The sequence below is a fragment of the Glycine max genome, chromosome 18, assembly GCF_000004515.6.
Source record: "Glycine max cultivar Williams 82 chromosome 18, Glycine_max_v4.0, whole genome shotgun sequence".
NCBI classification, from domain to species: Eukaryota; Viridiplantae; Streptophyta; class Magnoliopsida; order Fabales; family Fabaceae; genus Glycine; species Glycine max.
Genome location: NC_038254.2, coordinates 22,295,541 through 22,307,096, shown reverse-complemented (window position 1 = coordinate 22,307,096; position 11,556 = coordinate 22,295,541). Strand labels below are relative to the sequence as shown.

The 11,556-nt window shown below is 36.4% G+C and overlaps 1 long non-coding RNA gene across 1 annotated transcript; it reads left to right on the top strand.

The window, feature by feature from the left end:
• Positions 1–9,599: 9,599 nt before the first annotated feature.
• On the top strand, positions 9,600–10,719 carry LOC106796815 (uncharacterized). Its single transcript, XR_001386021.3, has 2 exons — positions 9,600–9,796; positions 10,303–10,719. It is a non-coding gene; the product is annotated as an uncharacterized lncRNA (long non-coding RNA).
• The last annotated feature ends 837 nt before the right edge of the window (positions 10,720–11,556 follow it).

Genomic DNA, 11,556 nt, shown 5'->3' with positions numbered 1-11,556 from the left:
TTCTTGAACATATCCTATAATTCAAAGAAAAACATGCAAAGTTGTACATGCAAACAGAATTGACCTAAAATATTAAACTAGAAACCCAACAAAACTAACAAAATTAACAAATCTAACACAACTAACAAAATTAACAAAACCAACAAAACTAGCAAAACCAAAGAACGCTCCCCCCATATTTAAACAACACATTGTCCTCAATGTGGCACAATTAAAAGATTAAAAGCAATTAAACCATCAAATAGAATCGGACAAGTGTAATAAAAGCAAAGAAGGAGATAGGAAAAGAAAAACTCCCTAAGTCATGGTGGAGGAAGAGTAGGGTGGAGCAAGAAAGTCCCTTCCACCACTACATCCTCTAAAGAAGGGTTTGTGAGGAATGGCTTAAGTCGGTGTCCATTGACCTTGAAGCTCTTGTTTGTGGAGTCACTTTTGATCTCAACTGTACCATAAGGAAAAATATTAGTAACAACAAAAGGACCAATCCACTTAGACCTCAACTTACCACTCATGAGTCCAAGCCTAGAATTATACAATAACACTTCTTGCCCAACCATGAAGTCCTTCTTAATTATCATGCTATCATGGAACTTCTTGGTCTTTTCTTTGTAGAACTTGGCATGCTCATACGCTTCTAGGCGAATCTCATCTAACTCACTCAGTTGCAACTTTCTTTTCTCACCAGCTTGATCCATAGAGAAGTCGCAGGTCTTCACTGCCCAGTATGCTCTGTGCTCAATATCCACTGGAAGATGACATGCCTTTCCAAAGACAACCCGATAAAGAGACATTCCTATGGGTGCTTTGTAGGCAGTCCGATGTGCCCAAAGAGCATCATCAAGCCTGGTACTCCAATCTTTCCTGCTTGGCTGCACAATCTTCTCTAAAATTCTCTTGATCTCCCTATTAGAAATTTCTGCTTGTCCATTGGTTTGGGGGTGGTATGGTGTGGATACCCTGTGTACAACCCCATACTTTTTAAGCAAGGCATGCATTGATTTGTTGCAAAAATGGGTTCCTTGATCACTAACGATTGCTTTAGGTACTCCAAACCTGCAAAACAGATTAGATCTGACAAAATCTACAACAACCTTAGCATCATTAGTTCTAGTGGGCTTGGCTTCCACCCATTTTGAAACATAATCAACTGCAAGGAGAATGTAAACATAACCAAAAGAGACAGGAAAAAGGCCCATGAAATCTATGCCCCAGACATCAAACACCTCATTGAATAGCATAGGTTGCTGAGGCATTTGTTGTCGCCATGTAAGTGCACTTCCTGCTCTCTGACACTGCTCACAAGTGCTACAAATCTTCCACGCATCTTTAGAAATGGTGGGCCAATAAAAGCCACAGTCAAGTACTTTGCGAGCTGTCCTTTGAACACCCAGATGACCTCCCGGTGCGGAAGAATGACAGAACCGCAGGATTGAGTCAGTCTCATGATCTGGAATGCATCATCTAATGATCTGATCACTGCACAATTTCCACAAGTAGGGATCATCCCAAATAAAATGCTTAGCATCACTTTTAATTTTATGCTTTTGAGCTTTAGATGCTAAGGGAGGAAAAACAGAAGCAACTAAATAATTGACAATGTTAGCAAACCATGGAGTAGAGAGAGAATCAGAAATACTATACAATATATACAAATGATCATCCGGGAAATCATCCCGAATGGGTGAATCCTCATTCTTTGCCTCTTCCATTTTTTTTGTTGGAAATTGCTCTTGGAGGGAATGGAAGAGGGATATGCTGCTTCTGTAAATCAGAATTACTAGTGGAAGATTCACCTGCATAGAAATTGTTAGGTAACTTACTCTTTAAATTTTTTTCATCATCTTTTTCTGGAGTAGAGTGAAGTTGGGTAGGTTTATTTGCGGATGAGGAAGATGTTGCTGGTTGAGGTCCTTGACACTGCTTTCCTGACCTCAATGTAATGACACTCACATTTTTGGGATTCTGGACAGATTGAGAAGGTAATCTGTCAAAATTCTGGGACTATTGTTGATTTAACTATGTAGCCAAATGTCCCATTTGATTAGTTAAGCTCTGAATGGAGGCTCTGGTTTCTTTTTGAAACTGCATGTTTTGCATAGTCATTTGCCTCACAAGTTCTTCAAGGGAAGGTTGCGGAGGAGCCTCAACTGTTTGTTGTTTCTGGGGTTGTTGTTGCTATTGTTGTTGCTGGATTGGTGGAGGAACGTATGGTCTGCTTGGGCCAGCAACATTCTGAAAATAAGGTTGTTGTTGTTGTTGTTGCTGCTGTTGTGAAGGATTCGACCATCTAAGGTTGGGATAATTCCTCCACTCGGGATTGTACCTGTTGCTGGAGAGGTCATAATTGTTATGTTGTGGCTGATTTTGCTGTTGAGGTTGAGGAGGTTTATTGTAGATGTTTGCAGCATAAGCTTCAGGCTATTCAATTGCTTCAAATTGTTGCACAAAAGGGCAAAGGTCTGTGTGGTGGTCGGCAGAGGAGCATAAACCACAAAGTCTGGCGACAAGTGCAGATTTTTTATTCATGGCCAGTTGGGTTACCAGGTTAACCAAGGCATCTAGTTTACCTTCAAGCTTCTTAGTCTCAGCTGATGAAGATGAATTCATGGCTACTTCATGCACTCCTCTAATGACAATAGCATCATTTCTGGCACTAAATTGCTGAGAGTTTGAAGCCATCTTCTCAATTAAATTTCTAGCTTCAGCAGGGGTTATGTCTCCAAGGGCTCCACCACTGGCAGCATCAATCATACTTCTCTCCATGTTACCGAGTCCTTCATAAAAATATTGGAGAAGAAGCTGCTCAGAAATATGGTGGTGATGGCAACTGGCACATAGTTTCTTAAATCTCTCCCAATATTCATATAGGCTTTCTCCACTGAGTTGCCTAATGCCTAAAATATCCTTTCTGATGGTCGTGGTCTTGGAAGTAGGGAAATTTTTTTCTAAGAATACTCTCTGGAGGTCATCCCAGCTCGTGATGGACCTTAGAGCAAGGTAATATAGCCAGTCCTTTGCCACTCCCTCTAAAGAATGAGGAAAAGCCTTCATAAATATGTGATCCTCCTGGACATCTGGGGGTTTCATGGTGGAGCAGACAATATGGAATTCTTTCAGATGTTTGTGCGGGTCTTCACCTGCAAGGCCATGAAACTTTGGAAGCAAATGGATCAATCCAGTTTTAAGAACATATGGGACATCCTCATCAGGGTATTGGATGCATAAGCTTTTATAGGTGAAATCAGGTGCAGCCATTTCCCTTAGAGTCCTCTCACGGGGTGGAGGTTGTGTCATGTTCTCAGAATGTTTAAAATCAGAATGCTCAAAATTAGGATGCTCAAAAGGTATAAAATGATGCCTAACTAATCTATGAAATGTCCTATCTATCTCAGGATCAAAGGGTTGTAAGTCAGATGGATTGCCTCTAGTCATATACTACATTCAGCATGCACAACTAGTTGCCTTCTTTTGCAAGTAACAGTGTAGGTTTGAACTACAACCACCCTCAAATGATATCCAAATGACTTGAAATTTTTTGAACAACACCCTAAAATCATGAAAAGATGGCACAAAAAGTTTTAGGCAAAAATTCAAAGTCTAACTATGGAAACTACCTAAGGAAAGTTTAGAAAAATAAAACAATAAAACTTGAAAAATAAAAAAAAAACTAGTAAACAAGCGATTATGGATAGCTAGAGACCTCAGCCGGCCTTTGGCGGGCTGCCAAGATATGGGAAATTTTTTTCTACCCCAAGTACATATATAATAATAGTTATTCTGATACCCGGAACAAAAGTTATGGCCGTTTGAAGTTTTGTTAAACAAAAGTTCCCAAATGTTTTTGAATCTCTCAAATCTGGCCACACCAAGTGTTCCTGGTATTTTTCACACAAAATATGAGTCAAAAGAACCTACCACACCAAAATTCAGCCAAAAATAACAATCCTAACTATCAAAACAAAAATCGCTAATTAAATTGTCAACAACAGTCACTAATTCAGTCACTAATGGATTTGCACCACTACTCCGTTTCCCCGGTCAGCAAAAGTGGTCGCTAAATCCGTCGCAAAGCACTATTCACAGCAAAACAACAGGGGAAGCCCTGAACAGAAAAACTAAAACAAGACACCACGCTAAACAAAATAATAAGACACTAAACAACACTAACACAACACAAAAGCATAAAACAACTAAACATAAAACATGAATCACTAGCTATTATGAACCTTTGGACACTGCTCCCCGGCAACGGTGCCGAATCAAATAAACATTAAAAATGCAGTGTCTAGGAAGTCATCCTAGGTCGTCTCCCAACGAGCAATGGTCAACCAAACGTTCATAACAAATAGTAGGAAAATAGTAACGAATTGGGGGGGGGGGTTGTTTGCTTTTGTAAATTAAACAGCGAATAAATGTGAATTAAAAAAATATCAGAATTAAAATACATTGTTTCCCCTTGATTCACAAGCAAGTCTCTTATCCTCGGTTACGAAAGTTTATCCTTTATCAGTTCAACCACTTAATCCAACCCTAAATTAAATTACTAAGCGAAATTTAACACAAGGCATTCATTATGTGATTAAGCAACACATACACCAATTAATCATGAATGATCATTAAGCATGAACGTAAATTAGACGCAGAGACAATTAATCAAGAACTAAGCATGCATGAATTAATAGTAACAAATACAAAGTAATTGGTGAAGAGGAAAAATTGATCAGAATTTAATAGTAATAATAGAACCTCAAAGAGAACTGTTAGAACCTTAGTGTTGTTATATATTTTTTCAGCCCTAAATCTTACAAATCTATTTTAAATCCAAGCCCATAAATAAAATAAAATCTAGATGAAATAATATCTAGATGAGATCAAATCTAAATAATATCTAGATAAGATAAAATTTGGTAGAATAAAATAGTCTGTCCTCTTCAAGTCCATGCCCAATTCTGGATTCATGCCCAATGTTTCCTTAATTCCTGAAATTAGATTAAAAACATCAAATTAGTTGAATGAGCCCAAATAATAAAACTGCCTAATTAATTTGACAATTAAGACTAATCAATAATTAAAATGGTGCAAAAAGGTTTAAGAAATAGGAGAAAATAATGGCACATTACATACTTTATTTTAGTTGGAGCAATGATTTTTTTTTCGAATAAGCAACAAATTTTTATGTTAACATAACAAATAAACAAAGGTACATGTTCAATCATCATTTAAGTCAACATAGTCTCTTTTGTACGACATCAAGCTTCTATAATGCTGCATTCTACTAATATATGGAGTTGGCCACTACTTCGCCTGAGTATGACAATTGGTGGACCATAACAATGCTATCGGCGGCAAATGACAACGATCTTTTAAATAAATCTGTCATACATGCAAAAATAAATAAGTATTAACTCAATTGTACACAACTGATTGCATAAATATAAAAAAATTTTATATCTACAATGTACCTGAACAAAATGATTGCCATAGACGTGACCGTTACAAATTATGCGATGCACCGAAGGATCTCCTGATGGTTGACTTCTAAGAGGAAAGAACGTCATGCTTTGTTGGTGAGACAAGGATACAAAGATTACATTATACCTTGATGCAATCACATATCCCATGTCGGTTATATCCATCCACTTATCCATAGTGACCTGAATGAAACAAATATAGACGTCAAAGTTTATTTTAAAGTTAAGTCTTAAAAATCAAAAACACAAATTAAATACCGTGGTTAACCCATCAACATGTAGTGACATCCTTAAATCCTCAAATCTATTTGTGCCACCAAAGATCTTGATATAGTCTTCTGCGAATTTGGCAAGTTCTATAAGCAGATGGGTGTGGACCAACGACCAAGAGTCTTCACCCATACCTAATAAACCGGCAACCGCTCGATATCCACAATTTCCATCAGCTTCGACATCAACAATATTATCAATGAGGTCGTGGATAAATGGCTAAAATTGATCCAACACAGGCATCATCCTTCTTGGATTGGGTTGGTCAGAAGATGATGAACTACGCCTCACTGACGAATTGCTATTTTGCTGAGAATGCAAAGCATCTACATACTCCAAGTAAGATGGATCACGCTTTGTTGACCTTGGGTTTCTTTTCATCGATTTCTTCGGTGCACCTTTTGTGTTAACCTTTGCTGGAGGAGGACACATCGAATTTTGATCAGGATACGCAATTCCTCGAAGCTTTGTCTTTAGAGTAAACTTACCACAAACATCAAGTTCATCAAATCTTTTGTATATTGTTTCCATTTCTTCCTTGATGCTCACCTCGGGCTCAGATATCCCTTGATATGAAAAACTGAGTCTCCTCCAGAACATATGGATTGATTCCAATGGGATGCAACCAACAACATATTTGGATAGCTCACAAGCCCAAGGAAGACTGTGTGTCATTTTCAGCACACAACCACAACTGGAAGGATTGTTGCCAGCATAGTGAACACGCACAAATTCAGCAGCAATTTGATTTAAAGCATACCTTAAAACCATTCCAAGAAGACTCTTGTATAAGGTTTTTTTGAATACATGTCCAACGACATGTGTACTTATTTCAAATGATGCTCTAATTTTTTAGTGCTGTAGCATCACCATGTTGTTCATGGAATCCCAGACACTGCATAAGTCTCCAAGGCTATTTTGTAACACTCTTTTTAAAGCCCAGTGAGCATATTCAACCCTACATTTCAAATACACAAATAACAATAAACATATACAACAATAAAAATCCATCAATTGATCAACGTTAATTGAAATAAGTCAACAATTTCATACCTGCTTGTTGTTGTGTTCCTTAAGTGCATCACCTTATTTGTCCACGCGGTAACAAAGTTTTCCTTGTGTGAGATTATCCACGTATCCTTCACATAATCAACAAAAATTGGCCAAGGTGAACAAATCATTTCAAACCTCTTCAGGTACTCATCAAACTGCTGCTCCGAAGGACAATCAACAAGAGTTCCCCAGGCATTCATGACATATTCCCAAGCATTTCTTTGACCAATTAACGATTTACATTTTCCCTTCACGTTCTTGTTTATGTGAAAGGTACACAATAAATTTGTACACTCAGGAAATACAGTTTTCACTGCATTCATCAATGCTATGTCTCTGTCAGTGACAATAACTCCAGGAAGGACATCACGTCTTAAAAATATACCTCGAAAGTGTTCTAAAGTCCAAACCACATTATTAAGACGTTCACCCTCTAGATATGCAAAACCGACAGAGAATGTCGTCCCAGTTGGTGTCACCCCAACAAAATCAAGCAGTGGGAGTCTATACCTATTTGTTTGGTAGGTATTGTTTATCAAAAATACCAAATTACATGCGTTTACTAACTTCACTGCATCAGGATGACACCAAAAATATCATGAACCACGTCTTCATCATTTAATCTGTGCCAATGAATATACTGATCCCGTTCAAGAAGCTTCATTAGGTGTTGCATTTCAGTATCCCTTCCTCTTATGGAAAAACGGTATGCACTTCTTGCATTGTATATTTGTTTGATGGTCGTACAACTATTGTCATTGTGCTCCTTCAGAGTCAGCAAAATGTTTCTTGGTTTGACCATTGACTTCGTCATATCAGCAATAAGTGTCTTTTCAGCTTTACTCAATCGCTCGACATATGGATGTCCAACTAATGACTTGGCAAATTCATGATTATGAATCCCACAAATCAACTTCACCATCCAGCCTTGTCCTCCAACCACTGGCTTGCCACAAAGCTTGAAGGGACACCCACATTTCCTAGTCCCAGTGTCTCTTCTAACGAATTATTTCTTCCTACACCTATACTCGTCACTCCTTTCACACCCAATTAACACAAACAAAGTCCTTCCTCTACTACCTGTGTTTGTGTTAAACCTTACAATCACCGCCACAAATCCATTTTCATAAGCAACAGATCGAGCCCATCGCAGAACATCCTCTCGGCTGTCAAACACTTACAAACCAATCCACATAATTTTAGCTTCCTACGACATATTCATTTTATTAAATCACTCACAGTGATGAACATTATTACCTGAGAAGTATTGAACGCATCTGAACAATCAACATGTGGTTCATTCACACCACATTCTTCTTCATTTTCATAATCCATATCCACTTCTTCAGGCATTATACCTTCATACATCCACTGATCCTCATCCATCTTAACAATAAATCAAAAATTTAAACACAAACATAGAAAAACCCTATTCAAATAAAAATACACAAATGACATAGTAATAATTTAAAAACAAATACACAAATAACATAGTAAAAAGCCAAAACCCTATTTCATTCTACACATATAAACAATTCGAATACAAAATAACAATACAAATAAAGTAATAAATTAAAAACAAAATTAAATTTTACCATTTCAAAAAACAAAGCCTTTTGCGGATCAAGTTGATCCGTAAACTTCTTACGGATCAACTTGATCCCCCCGATTTGCCGTACACCAGAATAGAACACACCCAACACTGTGTACCTCGTATGCTGCCATCAACCACCGCAACGCCTTCACCTTCACCTTCATGGAACCTAACCGTTCACCGAACCAAATCAATCGCAACGAAACGAAAAAACTATGGGGAAGAAGCACTGTGCATGGAGGAGAAAACAACGAAAGAATACGTAAATGAAGCATTGTGCCGTTTAAAAAAGCTTGGTGTCTGATGCAAATTACTGTTCATGACGACACTGTTCATCGACAAGACGAAATGCAGAAGCAACAGAGGAAAGGATATTTTAGTCATTTAGAAAATTTGTTAGATACACCAATAATAATACTAGGTGCACCTAACAAGTCCTTTTTACTTAAAAAAAAATATTATAGCTTATTAATAATCAATAAAACTTATTAAACTCAAATAAAAAGCTTCTCTAAAAAAACTTGAAAAGCGTGAAATTGGATTGGAAAGCGTTGGAATTAGTGTAAAAGCAGAAAAAGTGAGAGATGATGACCGGAATAGTGACATTAAGTTTAAGTCTGTATGCGCGGTTCCCTAGACCGGGTTTGAACCGTTTTAAAACTAATTATTTTCGCGGGAAATGCATTTAAACCGTTTAAATCACTCAATTTGGCTCCAAACCGGTCAAAATCGGTGTACTCGGTCACCGGTTTAAGCAGTTTTCACGGCACTTACTTTTTGCACGCACACTTTTCAATGTCTCTACAATTGGGCCGCTGCAGACTGATTCTACACTCTACACTGACTGCCGCACGCCTATACAATAGCAGTACACTATTGTATAATTTATAATTGTAGAAATTGATTTATTACACATTTTAATAATTAAATTCTGAAAGTCTATTTATTTAGTTTGAGAGAAACATAATTATAAATACTAATTTTTTGGAATTTTAATTTCTGAATATACAAATAGTGTTTCAAATGTTTAGTTCATGTTCAGAAAGAGGTGCGTGTGGCATGTTTCTGAATCGCGAATTTGGAAATTACTTTATGTTAACAGGAGAAAAAGTGTTTTAACAAAAATAATTTTAAAAAATTATATGACGGTGTCTTGAAAAAATAAAATAGTGGAAATGTGAAAAGTAATATAATAAAGAAAACAAGGCGAACAGATCCAAGGGGTCCAGTTTGGAAAGACCAGGTTATTTGAAAACGAAGAGTGAGTGAAACTGAAACATATATGTCGTAAAATCTGAAAGAGGAAAAAATGTTCTAGGATTTAGTGTTTTGACCTTCAAGCATCATAGGAAGAGTGATAAATAAAATTCTATTAGTGTCGATCAAAAGGTAGGGAGCAAGTTCTTTGGTAAGTCACAGCTTCTTTCAGTTTTTTCTTTTTTAGTGTAAAGCTTTCAGTTTAGTTTACTATTCACTTAAGAATGTTGAATTTCAAGTTCTCCCTTGGTTGGATTGTGTCTCAGCTATGCTTTTGGGAACCAAACAGGAACCAAACAGAGAATGGTGACAACATTTTAATGTTTTATAAAAAGGATATCAAATTTTCTTTGTAGAGAGACAAGTTTTCTTACTTTCTTCTGTCTATGACTTTGTTTTTTGAATACTATGCAAATGCATTTTTTTTTTGTATATGCCATATTGCAAATAATTCCACTTTTACATGATTTTGACTATTTTTATGTTGATATTTTTGCTGTCATTTGTGTGCAGTTGTTGTTATATCTATAACAGAAATAGTGCTTATGTATATCCAAAGAAAATAAAAATAAAGAAATAGTGCTTATGTAACTATTGCTTACGTATAATAGTTAACATGGTGTTTTTTTTTTTTTCCCCCTTTCTTTTGTATTTCAGGTATTTACTGGTCAAAATCATAGCAGGGTGAAATTCAGTGACAATGTAGCTTCAACCTTACACAAATGACAATGGTGATGATACTAGCAAGGTAGTTATCACCATTTAGATTAACCCCAGTAGTTCAACGCTCAACATACCTGCATGTTATAGAACTTCATTTAAATTTTAAACCTTTATTTATACTGCCCATACTGGTTCAGGATGGAGGAGGATGAGTTGAACTTTTTTAATCCACCTATAAGCAAATATGTGCTTAGATGCTATTTTTAGAGATGGATTTTATACTAATGGGTTGCATTACAACTTGAGTTGGTTATATTGTAATAAGGTATCATGACAGTAAGCCTTGTTGCAACTATAAGACTGCTGCCTTGTAACCTTATGGTTAATTGGTTTTGGGTTCTAGTTCTAGAATTAGTCTCTTCATTTACAGAGGTAAGCTGTTTACCACTAGCACTCTCCAAGTCCTTAAATGATGGGAATGGGAGCATGGTGTGACTGTGTGTACACTGCACTGGGTCACCTTTTGACAAAATATATCGTGCTTTCAGAGAGAAGAAAATATTACGTATTTGGAAGACATTTACATGAATACATGCATATCATCTATATTACTTATAAGAATTTTGGCAGAACATTCAGCATCACTAGTTATTATTATCAACTATTTAATTACTTTTAATATTTGTCAACTTTACAAATTGATAAGTATGTCTTAATTAGAACCACCACCATGTTTAGTGATTTGAGAGTCTACATGTGCTATTGAATTTCTTCCCCCCCTCCCCTTTACTGGCTGCTTTGTGATTATGCTCTGTACCAAGATAAAAGGAAAAAAGCTTTAAAATTATGTAAAAGAAAAGAGAAAAGCTTTATAAAACGAATCAGTTGCTGCACAAAAAATGTTAGAAACTGGTTCATTTTATTTTGACAGCTTTCACATATTTAAGAGTATCATGATAGGACAGAAAACTAGATAACTGTTTCATTATATTTTTTGACTCATTGTCTAGGTGTTAGTTGGATAGGGTTGTCATTGGTCAGCTGTGATCTTTTTGCTCAGTTCAAAGGTATGAATTGATCATAACCAAATTTTTTAAAAAATTAGTCAATAGAATGGGCCACATAAATTCAGGAATCTTATGTTTTAAAGAAAACTAACGTTTAATCGAATACCATAGACTCTTGCTTAAGGTTTTACACCCTGTTACCTATCGAGCTAATTTTATTGCTTAATGTTGTGTTATTTTT